Below are 13,769 nucleotides of genomic sequence, written 5' to 3'. Positions count from 1 at the left end.
ATAGGTGATTTTTTAGCAACCCATGAATTAATTTTAGCAATAAAATCGGTAAAATCCATTGAAAGCGGTCGGTGGTTCTATGAGAAAATAAAGCTGTGTACGCATTATAAATGTTTCTTTTCTGTGTCTTATGTTATACATTAGTACATTAGGATCATTAGGGGCCATTTCGAGTTAAAAGTTTATTTACTGCACTCATCTGGACTAGAGAAAATCATGATTTAAATGTGTATGTCTCGTCTAAATAACTAACGATAATTCTCTGATATGGCCGACCAGACGGGTGATCAAAAAGTCAGATCGAGCGTACCGCGTACCGGAAAACGAAATCAGACTAAAAAAACGGGCAAAAAAAAAAAAAATATCCACCAAGAAAATAAAACATAACAAATTAATCTGAAAAGCGCGAAGTTCAAGCCAAAAAAAAAAAAAAAAAAAAAAAAAAAGGCCAATTGTCAAGTTGATCTCATTTCGTTTTCCGGTACGCTCGATCTGACTTTTTGATCACCCGTCTGGTCGGCCATATCAGAGAATTATCGTTAGTTATTTAGACGACACATACACATTTAAATAATGATTTTCTCCAGTCCAGATGAGTGCAGTAAATAAACTTTTAACTCGAAATGACCCCTAATGTACTAATGTATAACATACGGCACGGCACAGAAAAGAAACATTTATAATGCGTACACAGCTTTATTTTCTCATAGAACCAGTGAACCACTGAACCAGAACCACCGACCGCTTTCAATGGATTTTACCATAAAATCATAATTTTTAATTCAATAGAATTTGTAATTAGAAAAAATAAATAAATAAAAATAAAAACAATACTTGAAATCACAAAAAATGAAAATAATTATTTCAATTTTCTGCGAACTTGCTTATTTATAAAATTTAAAGGCGATGTTCGTTTTCAGCATATCCGAAAACCAAAAAGATCGTCATTTTAAAAGAAAATGTTAAGCTGGAAATCGGGTAAAAATTTTCAAATAAATAAATAGAAAAAAATGTTATTGACTTTCGGGTCAAGATCAAAGTGTAGTATCTGTTATGATGCTGCACTTAACTTTTTTATCCCCGGTTAGTGAATAAGAACGGAGACAATTATTTTTCTTTCTATCCAGAGTGCACCTTTTCCCTCACATTAAAAACTGATCACAATAAAAAAAATATTTTAATTTTCTGCGAACTTGCTTTTCCGGTCGCCATCTTAAAATGTTGACTTCCACCCGTCAAACTCGTCTCGTTTAAATTAACTCATCTTATAATCGTTTCTTTGTTAAAAACAGATTGCCAAACAAAAAGTAAGTATTTATTAATTTAATTGCTTTTGAAGCTCTTTTTTATTACATTATGATTGCCTTTGTTTTAATACAGGGGCGCGTCGAAACCATTATGATTGCCTTTGTTTTAATAGAGAAATGAGTCAACATTCCATGATTGCATAGAAACGAAGAATGGTACTATAGAAAACATTCTAGTCGGGTTTTTATTGTTTGTTTTTTTTTTAATTTTTCTTCTTCTTTTTTTTCAAGTGCTTTGAAAATTATTTTTATATTGAAAACATCGCAATTGCATAACATATTATTACGTACTGTAACAATCCCTAACGGCCCAAAATACAATGAATGGAAAAAAGAAAAAACGTTTTTCGGTATGATTCAGTTATAATGAAACCTTAAAACCCCGCTACTAAAAACATCACAAGAAGATATTTTGGAAAAAAAGTAGGAGAGTAATACTGATACTGACAAAAAATAAATAGGAAATTAATTTTACTTTTGATGAAGATAAAACATTGTAGATGATAATTTATTTTTTAAATATTTCTCATATGTTTTACAAAAAATAAATAGGAAATTAATTTTACTTTTGATGAAGATAAAACATCGTAGATGACAATTTATTTTTTAAAATATTTCTCATATATTTTACAAAAAATAAATAGGAAATTAATTTTACTTTTGATGAAGATAAAACATCGTAGATGATAATTTATTTTTTTTTAAATATTTCTCATATATTTTACAAAAAATAAATAGGAAATTAATTTTACTTTTGATGAAGATAAAACATCGTAGATGACAATTTATTTTTTAAAATATTTCTCATATATTTTACAAAAAATAAATAGGAAATTAATTTTACTTTTGATGAAGATAAAACATCGTAGATGATAATTTATTTTTTTTAAATATTTCTCATATATTTTACAAAAAATAAATAGGAAATTAATTTTACTTTTGATGAAGATAAAACATCGTAGATGACAATTTATTTTTTAAAATATTTCTCATATATTTTACAAAAAATAAATAGGAAATTAATTTTACTTTTGATGAAGATAAAACATCGTAGATGACAATTTATTTTTTAAAATATTTCTCATATATTTTACAAAAAATAAATAGGAAATTAATTTTACTTTTGATGAAGATAAAACATCGTAGATGACAATTTATTTTTTAAAATATTTCTCATATATTTTACAAAAAATAAATAGGAAATTAATTTTACTTTTGATGAAGATAAAACATCGTAGATGACAATTTATTTTTTAAAATATTTCTCATATATTTTACAAAAAATAAATAGGAAATTAATTTTACTTTTGATGAAGATAAAACATCGTAGATGACAATTTATTTTTTAAAATATTTCTCATATATTTTACAAAAAATAAATAGGAAATTAATTTTACTTTTGATGAAGATAAAACATCGTAGATGACAATTTATTTTTTAAAATATTTCTCATATATTTTACAAAAAATAAATAGGAAATTAATTTTACTTTTGATGAAGATAAAACATCGTAGATGATAATTTATTTTTTTTAAATATTTCTCATATATTTTACAAAAAATAAATAGGAAATTAATTTTACTTTTGATGAAGATAAAACATCGTAGATGATAATTTATTTTTTTTTAAATATTTCTCATATATTTTACAAAAAATAAATAGGAAATTAATTTTACTTTTGATGAAGATAAAACATCGTAGATGACAATTTATTTTTTAAAATATTTCTCATATATTTTACAAAAAATAAATAGGAAATTAATTTTACTTTTGATGAAGATAAAACATCGTAGATGACAATTTATTTTTTTAAATATTTCTCATATATTTTACAAAAAATAAATAGGAAGTGCCTAATTTTAAGTACTAAACGCGCATTAATTTTACTTTTGATGGAGATAAAACATTGTAGATGACAATTTATTTTTTTTAATATTTCTCATATATTTTACAAACAATCATTAAATTCATGTAAATATGGAAGATGTCGTTCTACAATTCATTGTTAAGATCAACTCAAAACAAAAACTGCTTTTTCTATCTCTTCTTATATACTCTTGAGGAACAGATAACTCACTGGTACTTCCTGTACAGTTATCAGATAACTTCTAGATACTATTCCAACACAATAGTCAATAACTCTTTTCTCACTACATCCCACATGCTGTGACCAAAGGATGAATTATCATGATCATTTTTGCTCACCAGTCGACCTGACATACATTTTAAATTTAAATGTAAATATGTCACTTAAAAAACAATTAAAAAAAGTTTGACTCAATTATATGTAATCTGTTCTTGGCATTTTCACATCTGTGATCGCTAATCAAATGTAAATGTATTGCTTTAAATATAAAATACAAAAAATATACGGAAAGAACAAAAGTTGTTGGCACCTTAAAACTAAGCTTTATCGTGCTATAAAGCTGCTTACACCTGAGAGTATCCTGTACCGATATAAGGCTACCATCGCCATGTATGGAGTATTGTTGCCATATCTGAACTGGTTTGCATCTACCACTAACCTTAACCTTAACCAACAAACCTGCTTAGCAACAAAATTACACCCTTTCACTGTTAAATGTTAAAAAGTTTCTACTCAAATGGCTTCTTCCCTGTGTGGGCTGAAAATGAGTAAAAAAAAACCTTAAAAATAATGGATCGCCAATGAAATGTAAATGTTTTGCTTTAAATATAAAATACAATAAATATAAAGAAAGATTTAAAAAAATCCTCGGCCCCTTAAAACCAAGCTTGTGAAGACATCCGTCAGTTAATTCATTCACATGACCAAACTATCATTACAAAATTGGATAAAGAATGGCAGTGGTAGAAAGAAAACTTTGACAAACTGCTTTATCACTTTGCTCTTGTGATGAATATGGTTGTGGCTCAAGCTGAGGAATATTAATGTAACACTGCACTGAATAGATGGAGAGATGTCTAGCATCACTTGCAACACAAGCACTTGTTAAACTGTTTCTAATATTGTGACTTTATTCCCTTGCCATCACATTGTACTCTACGTAATTCATTCACTTTTTTTACTCTTATTCACCTCAAACAAGGCATATTGCCACTTTAATGTGGGGGTAACTATTTAACATTATGTCTACAGGGACACTATAGCGAGTTAAGCAGCAAGATATCTTGTTTTTTTTACATAGGCATCACCACATTATCAAGGCCAAGAGGCCACTCAAGGATAAGGGTTAAAGAGTGTACAGTAGAAATTGGACATTATAGTAATCATTAGTAATGAAAATTTGGTAAAGTTGATAACTTATATGGAACGGCTCATCAAGAACTTATTTACGTTAGACTTGAAGACAACCATATTGTAGTCAGCCGGAAAGCAGGAAAACGGAAGACAATTCCACAGGCGTGCAGTTCTAAGAAAAAAGCTTTGTTCATGGAATCTACGTTTAGGTTTAGGCACAGATAAAGAGTGGGGGGAATTATTGATAGTGTTTACAGCTAGACGAGTGTTTCTTGTGAAAGTTTGGCGAGGGGGGACCATAGATTGAAGCTCATTCGAACACTTTCCATGAAAATAACGATACATCAGAGACAAACTCGCAACATCTCTTCTGTGAGATAAAGGTTGTAAGGAAGAGAAAAGGACTTGCATTACATTTAAATTTCTGTGTGTTAGTAACAGTCAAACAGCAAAGATGGAGAGAATTCCGAAATCTAGTAGTTTGAGGTAAGAAAATATAACAAAAAGAAAGTATTATAGTAAAAAGATAAGTTGTCAGCAAAAAGTAGTTGAGCAGAGGTTTGGTTCCCACCAGTTTAGCAAATAACCAAAAAGGTCCTGAACAGAAGCATATGCTCTATCCCAACCATCATCAATGGAAGTGAGGTATTCTCGTCAGCAATGGCCAAACTCTTTACCAAGAAGTTTGCAGATCATTCTATTCTATGCTATCAGTGCTTCCCAGCCCCCATGTTTTCTCCCGTGTTTAAACACATGCTATGCGCCATACAAATGTCTGTGCATGATGTTGCCAAGCTAATCAAAAATCTTGATTCCAGTAAAGCAACTTGGCTGCATTCAAATTATTGAGCTAAAAAGCTTCAACCAGAACTAGCTCCTATACTTACAAAGGATTTTAAGCATTGTATTAAGGAAAACCTCATCAGTATGTCCCATATTTAAAAATTCAGGTGATCGAGTATCTCTCTTTCAGTACACACCAATCAGTCTCCTGTAAGTTGCTAGAATCTATGTTAAATAGAGAAATAGTCAACCACCCCAGCAAAAATAACCTCTTCAGTGACATGCAATATGGTTTACATTTTGCTAGATCTACAGCAGATGTTCAAAAAGTGTTATTTGATAGGAATACCAGATCTCTAAACAGAGACTTCCTTTTTAAGACAATTGCTCTTGACATATCAAAGGCTTTTGATAGGGTATAGCATAAAGGTCTACTCACAAAATCCCGGCTGCAGTATAGCTGGAAATATCTTATCAGTTATTAAATAATTTCTTTCTAAGGTTTATAATTTAATGGGGAGAAATCAGAAGATCAGAGTATAAGTACTGGAGTCCCTCAAGAGTCTATTATAGGCCCACCTCTGTTCTTGATCTACATCCATGATCTCCCAAATCACATCTTAAGATAATTAGTAGATATTTGTTGACAAAATACTATCTATGACAATATATCAAAGGCCGTATACGGCCAAGTTCTCTTTGATTCTCTCTCCTCTGATGTTGAGCTCGTGGTGTAATGGAGAAAGAAGTAGTTGGTTAATTTTAATACATCTAAAACAAAGCTTCTATCTCTACCTCATTAATGGTCTGATTTCTGTCTGTCATCAATTGAAATGAATGGCTCTCGTCTTGAGGCTCCATGTTTTGATGAGTTTCTGGGTCTGACCTTTACTCCTGATCTGAGATGGAACATCCATATCAAAATTGTTGCCAAGGTCGCTGGAAAAATGGTGTAATAATTCTACCGATCCAGTAAATATCTCACTGCTGATGAAATTCTCTATAAGAGTCAAGTACATACTAGGATTGAGTACTGTTGCCACATCATGTCAGAAGCGACTAGAACAGCTCATCCTGCCTTGAGAGTGTTCCAAATAATTTCGAAGATTAGTAGGGGATGCCCCGTTCCTCTTCCCTAAACCTTTTTCCTGCAAGAGACATTGAGAACCTGTCTCTGCTTTATTATTATTTTCACTGCAAGTGCTCGTCTGAGCTCCAATCTATGGTCTCCACTTTCCTGACTTTCATGCTCAAACCAATATCAATAATTTCACTCACTCTATCTGTGTCTAAACATACACGTAAATTCCATGAACAAAGCTTTTTCTTAGAACTGCACGTCTGTGGAATTCTGTTCCATTTTCCTGCTGTCCAACTGACTACAATATGGCCATCTTCAAGTCCAATATGAACAAGTTCTTGATGAGCCATCCCCTTACGCTATCCAATTTACCAAATCTCTACTAATGATTGCTATGATATTTTTCTATTCATCTTGACGCTATGCTGATTATTTGGACAAAAACTCTTCAGGTAGCATAGTATTAATCATAACAATCTGTAGATGAGAACGTTTCTTATAATTGTTAAAGGAAAGAAGCTTAGTCTTAGCAGCAATCAATGTTACCATTTATTCATACCTCATTCCATTATAGACTGATAGTAAAAGTCTACGCTTTTGTACATTGCGTACATATGTGCAAATTACTTTCCCTCTTATGTCTATAAGGAGTATGGTGTCCGCAGAAAATATATCAATCTCCGACACAATGTTATCAAGTTCCTAATGAATATCAGGAATAATAAAATGTAAGGGTCGAACTCTAAAGCACACCTGTATTTATATCATTTTGCATGGATGGAGAATTACTAGGGACAACCTGATTTTTCTTTTGTTTAAGAAGAATCTGATGATATTAATATTGTACAATTTAATTCTTATGAGAAAACATTCATCCCATTTTTCTTATTTTTAATCTTTAAATGACATAAGGATACATAATTTCTCTCGGGAACAAATACCAAGATGAACAACTTTAAATACTGAGGCTACTGAAGGAGATTCTTGTTCGTCATTTTCTACTAACAATCTTTTAATAACTTATTGGTAATATGTTCCATAACTTCTTTTACCTCCTCTTTATTCCTTTCTTAGATTGGGTCATATCTTTTCTGCCCTCTAATAAATCACTGAAAACAATTCTCCTGCAAACGTGTTACTATCTTGCTCATTTTTTTTTACACAGTGATCAAGGCCCGGAAGCTACTCAGGGATTAGGGTTATTGCAAGTGTCACTATCTTGCTCATTTTTTTTACCCACTTATCAAGGCCCGGAAGCCACTCAGGGATGTCACTATCTTGCTCATTTTTTTTTATACACAGTGATCGCCACTTATCATGGCCCGGAAGCCACTCAGGGATAAGTGTCACTATCTTGCTCATTACTACAGAATGGAATGTTGCAAACGTATTGCTCAAGTTGATAGTAAAAATGTGTCACTTCTGATCAAATCATCATCTTGTGAATAGATCCAAGGAAATGATGAAGAATATCTTTGCATTCACTGGTTCCTTTGAATAAACCTGTTGTTTCACTTCCATTAGTTTTAATTATTTGAAGATGTCATCTACACAATTAATGATGATAACAATAAACCATCTTGCTTTAGATTGTCCTAAACTTCTAACAGAAAACAGTTCATTTACTGTTTTGCTGATGTTTTCAGACAAGAAATCTAAAGAGAACTTGAAGCAGCCACGCTTCTTGCAGATGTTAAATTTATTTTATTTCATGTTTAATTGATTTTATTTCATGTTTAATTGATTTTATTTCACGTTTAATTGATTGTATTTCATGTTAAATTGATTTTATTTCATGTTAAATTGATTTTATTTCATGCTTAATTGATTCTATTTCATGTTTAATTGATTGTATTTCATGTTTAATTGATTTTATTTCATGTAAAATTGATTTTATTTCATGTTAAATTAATTTTATTTCATGTTAAATTAATTTTATTTCATGTTAAATTAATTTTATTTCATGTTAAATTAATTTTATTTCATGTTAAATTAATTTTATTTCATGTTAAATTAATTTTATTTCATGTTAAATTAATTTTATTTCATGTTAAATTAATTTTATTTCATGTTAAATTAATTTTATTTCATGTTAAATTAAGTTTATTTCATGTTAAATTAAGTTTATTTCATGTTAAATTAAGTTTATTTCATGTTAAATTAAGTTTATTTCATGTTTTATTGATTTTATTTCATGTTAATTGATTTTATTTCATGTTAATTGATTTTATTTCATGTTAAATTTATTTTATTTCATGTTAAATTAATTTTATTTCATGTTTTATTAATTTTATTTTATGTTAAATTGATTTTATTTCATGTTAATTGATTTTATTTCATATGTAATTGATTTTATTTCATGTTAAATTGATTTTATTTCATGTTAATTGATTTTATTTCATATATAATTGATTTTATTTTATATATAATTGATTTTATTTCATGTTAAATTGATTTTATTTCATGTTAAATTAATTTTATTTCATGTTAAATTAATTTTATTTCATGTTAAATTAATTTTTTTTCATGTTAAATTAATTTTTTTTCATGTTAACTTGATTTTATTTCATGTTAAATTGATTTTATCTCATGTTAAATTGATTTTATTTCATGTTAAATTGATTTTATTTCATGTTAAATTGATTTTATTTCATGTTAAATTAATTTCATTTCATGTTAAATTGATTTTATTTCATGTTAAATTGATTTTATTTCATGTTAATTGATTTTATTTCATGTTAAATTAATTTTATTTCATGTTAAATTGATTTCATTTCATGTTTAATTGATTTTATTTCATGTTAATTGATTTTATTTCATGTTAAATTAATTTTATTTCATATCTAATTGATTTTATTTTATATATAATTGATTTTTTTATGAAAAATTGATTTTATTTCATGTTAAATTAATTTTATTTCATGTAAAATTTATTTTATTTCATGTTAATTGATTTTATTTCATGTTAATTGATTTTATTTCATGTAAAATTGGTTAATTTCATGTTAAATTGATTTTATTCCATGTTAAATTAATTTTATTTCATTTTAAATAGGTTTTATTTCATGTTAAATTGATTTTATTTCATGTTTAATTGATTTTATTTCATATATAATTCATTTTATTTTATGTTAAATTGATTTTATTTCATGTTCAATTGATTGTATTTTATGTTAAATGAGATTGTAAATAGTTTGAATTGTGAACATTCAGCTATGTTGCTTGTGAGGAAAATAGAGGAGACTTACCGCAAAAATGTGCTTTAGTCTTTTGGGCAGGCTTAGAAGTAAAAAGGAAAAGATACAAGATGGCGACCATGGCCTTTTAATGTCCGGGGTCTTGAATAGTTCTCAAAAAATCGCGCCTCACATGGGATTTTGAGGTGTTCCCGGGTAACATAAAAGCAGGTTGGTGGGGGAGTAGACAGAAAGCGTTCACCCTGCATATAGTGAACTTTGTTGTGTAACTCCTCAGATTTCTTGATACAACCTGTGTATAATGAACTTTGCTGTGCAGCTCGTGAGATTTCTTGATACAACCTGTGTATAATGAAGTTTGCTGTGCAGCTCGTAAGATTTCTTGATACAACCTGTGTATAATGAAGTTTGCTGTGCAGCTCGTAAGATTTCTTGATACAACCTGTGTATAATGAAGTTTGCTGTGCAGCTCGTAAGATTTCTTGATACAACCTGTGTATAATGAAGTTTGCTGTGCAGCTCGTAAGATTTCTTGATACAATCTGTGTAGTGTGAACTTTGTTGTGCGACTCGTCAAACTTTTCCGATTCAGCAATGGTAATAGCTTCTGAGAAAAAAATTTCTCATAACTTTTTAGGAAACGTAGTTTTCTCTTTGTAGCAATAAATATGATCCATTTATCTGCTCATTCCACTAAAAATATGAGGTTATTATGTTTGATATCTGTGCATTTGTTTTCCCCACATGTCAAGAATAGAACATGGAAGAACAAGTAAAGATTCATTTAAAACTCAATTGCATCATTTATAAAAAATCTAAAAAAATAAATGTTTGGTGATCACTTGTATTTATGTCATCTTGTTTATATATATATATATATATATATATATATATATATATATATATATATATATATATATATATATATTATTTGTCATTTTGTTTATATATGCAACAACACCCAGGATCATTCTTTTGTTTAAGAATAATTTGATTGTATGAAATATTTTTCGTAATACTGTAGTAATTAATTTGTATAAGATCTTTATGCTAGACATTTTATGAATATATTTTTTACATAATCCCTTACATCTTATATTAAAATTATTTGATTTATTATTTTCACAGACTTTCTGAACTTCTTAATATTCAAATAATTTTTAATGCATTTATTTTTATAAAATGTTTAGTGTTGTTTATTTAAATGTTTAGAATGAAATGAGAAAGTAGAATGCTTCACGTATCTTTATTGTTTTAAATCAAATTCGATTATTTTTTTTTCAGATTTCAAAAAATGTGAACTGCCTTTATTGTCGAAATTATCAAGCATAGCTTTGCGACCTTTAAAGAAAACATGCCGCTTAAGGTTCAAATATTTTTTAAAATAACAGGTAATTATTTCTTTTTGTAAAAATGTTACATTTTAATTATTTCTGTAGTAAGATAGAGCAAAGATCGTGAAGCACGATATTTGATCAACCTTAGCTGCTTTTTGTTCTTTTTATGCTAAAATCAGTATCAAAATTTTATGCATCAACAGTAAAGATGAGCTCCTATTAGTCAATAACACAGCAAACTTTTGCTTTGTGCCGCTTGAGGACAGCTATCAGTGTGAGTAGCCATTACAGGAGGTCAAAGCTTAGTTTATGGTAAAAGCCATTCAATAATAATGTATTGCTTTAATTAGACGGTTCTTTGATTAGACGGTTCTTTGTTGATAGAGATGATTGTTCAACTTGCTTGGTGCTTGGATCCTGAAACTTTTTATTCACTGAATTGGATTTCTCTGTAATTAGAGGTAGAGAAAGACAAAACATCCTATATATGTTACAGATACCATAGCCATAATACATGACACAAAGTGCTCTATGCCAATAGGTTTGTTTCTTACAATTGTTGTAGTGAGCACTGTATAAACTTGCAGTATTTAATCTATACGTTCATAATTAAAAAAACGAGTCACTAGTGTTGCGAATGATTTATTTTCAATTGAAATTACACGAAAACTTATTTTCATCAAAAATTGAATTTTCGCAACTGAATAACATATAATACTAGCAAGGCCACCCGGCGTTGCTTGGGACCGTATAAGACAATGAGAAATTTTTTAATATGCCTGTTATTTTAGGATAGAGGAAGTTTCGATGTCTATGTATTATTTGCCATCTTAAGCAAAGGAATATCTTACCCACCCTAGGACATATGTATGGAAGAATTGTACCTTCAGTGGACAGGAAATTTACAGCGCGTATGTGGAAAAAAACATTCCTTACCTAGGGCGGGTTATGTACAACACATATTTAAAAAAAGTTTATGTCGTGCTAAATTTTCGGTATGTCACAGGTAAGAGTGTGTTTGTTTTTCCATCAGGATGCTATCGTGAGGAAGCACTGGGTCTTTTATATAAATGTTATACTACTCGAATATATTACATGATTTTCGATTTTAATAACTTATGTATGTCACAGATAAGAATTTCTTTGTTTTTATATGGGTACTTCACTGTATAAGTACCTTATTTCCTGGGGAGGATACTGTGAAAAAGATGAATGGTTTTGCTTATCTTATGTCATATCAGATAAATTGGTGATTTATATATTCTTTACTTACTTAGAATTTTCAAACATTGTATATTGAAACATTTGCATTGTTTAAACAAAAGCATTGAAAAAATTGCTGGATTTATTTCATCAAGAAACAGTCAAAACATGAAAAATAAAGATCATAAATACAATGTTGCTTTTCAAATGAACCATTTGTTTTTTATAAATTATAAAATTTTGTAAATTAAAAAAGTTAATTGTTAAATTTTAAACATCACTAAGAAAGATTTTGTGGATATTTAGTTTAATATTTATGGAAAAGAATTCATTTTCTGCATGGATAACTATTGCAACAAATATCCTGATTATATTTTTACTTTAATCAAAAATCAATTTGAGGACTTATTAAAAATTGTGCATGATTATTTAATTGTGCCTTTAGCTCACAATGCAGATGCCTTTCTATAATTTATCCATTAAAAAAGTAACCGTGTATACACCTAAGCATCTTAGTATTTTGCAAAGAACATGTATAAAATTATATTATTTAATAAAAGTTGTCTTTATTTCATCTTGCAGAACATCAAGCAATCAATACAATGCAAATTGAACAAAGTTAACAGCCGGAAAACATATCCTTCTGAACTATACGAGTTTTTCTTTTATAAAATAGAATTTTAAGAAAATATGTGGAAAAATCCCTGACAACTGAGTTTGTATTATATTCTTAGACTTATTAACTATGGTATTAGTTCAAATAATTCTCGCAAGTGCATATTTCTAATGGTCTCATTGACAGTTTTAATAATGAGCTGCAAAAACGGTTATTTTGTTAGAAATATCCATAAAAATACACAGAAAATGATTTATATATAAACGAATTGTGAGAATCTATATACATTATGTTAATGCGTAATGTGTAAATATAAAATGCATAAACATTCACAGAATCTTTCATATGTGTCCAGTTTTAATTCACATTCAATATTGGTTTGATGTGGATTCTTTTGGTTTTATAGTGAACTGGCACACACAGGAGCAAACATTTTGGGTATATATATATATATATATATATATATATATATATATACGTTATCACTTATTTCACCTTCTCTTAGGCTTAATAAATGAAACGTTTATTGGACTAATTGTCTCAAATGTATACAACTAATATGCATATGACTAATACACCCATGAGCCGTTTAATAAAGGCAGTATTTCAGCCATCCAAATTATTGAAACGAAACGTACTGCCAATAAGGAAAAGTATATGAGACACTCAATTTGTGCTGAAAAATTATCGGTTTTGTAGAATTATCACATAAAATTATATTTGATTAGTTATATTAAAATTTTATATAGCTATATACAATCTGTTATTCACGCAAGTTGTAAATATCATCTTATAAGATATATGTTATCATTGCTTTATGAGATTTTTTCGCTTTTGATTGATCTGTAGATGTGAAATTCATAGACCTAATAATTTGTGCACACAATCATATATATAAATATATAATCTGTAGATGTGAAATTCATAGACCTAATACTTTGTGCACACAATCATATATATAAATATATAATCTGTAGATGTGAAATTCATAGACCTAATAATTTGTGCACACAATCATATATATA

General features: G+C 28.5%; 1 long non-coding RNA gene across 1 annotated transcript; it reads left to right on the top strand.

The window, feature by feature from the left end:
- Window positions 1-1,134: 1,134 nt before the first annotated feature.
- Window positions 1,135-13,457, top strand: LOC145269802 (uncharacterized). The gene is made up of 3 exons (XR_013865247.1): window positions 1,135-1,307; window positions 10,873-10,979; window positions 12,711-13,457. It is a non-coding gene; the product is annotated as an uncharacterized LOC145269802 (long non-coding RNA).
- Window positions 13,458-13,769: the final 312 nt, after the last annotated feature.

Source organism: Euprymna scolopes, chromosome 45 (genome assembly GCF_053919585.1).
Source record: "Euprymna scolopes isolate OS-2025 chromosome 45, ASM5391958v1, whole genome shotgun sequence".
NCBI lineage: Eukaryota > Metazoa > Mollusca > Cephalopoda > Sepiida > Sepiolidae > Euprymna > Euprymna scolopes.
This window is presented reverse-complemented; position numbering and strand designations above follow the sequence as displayed.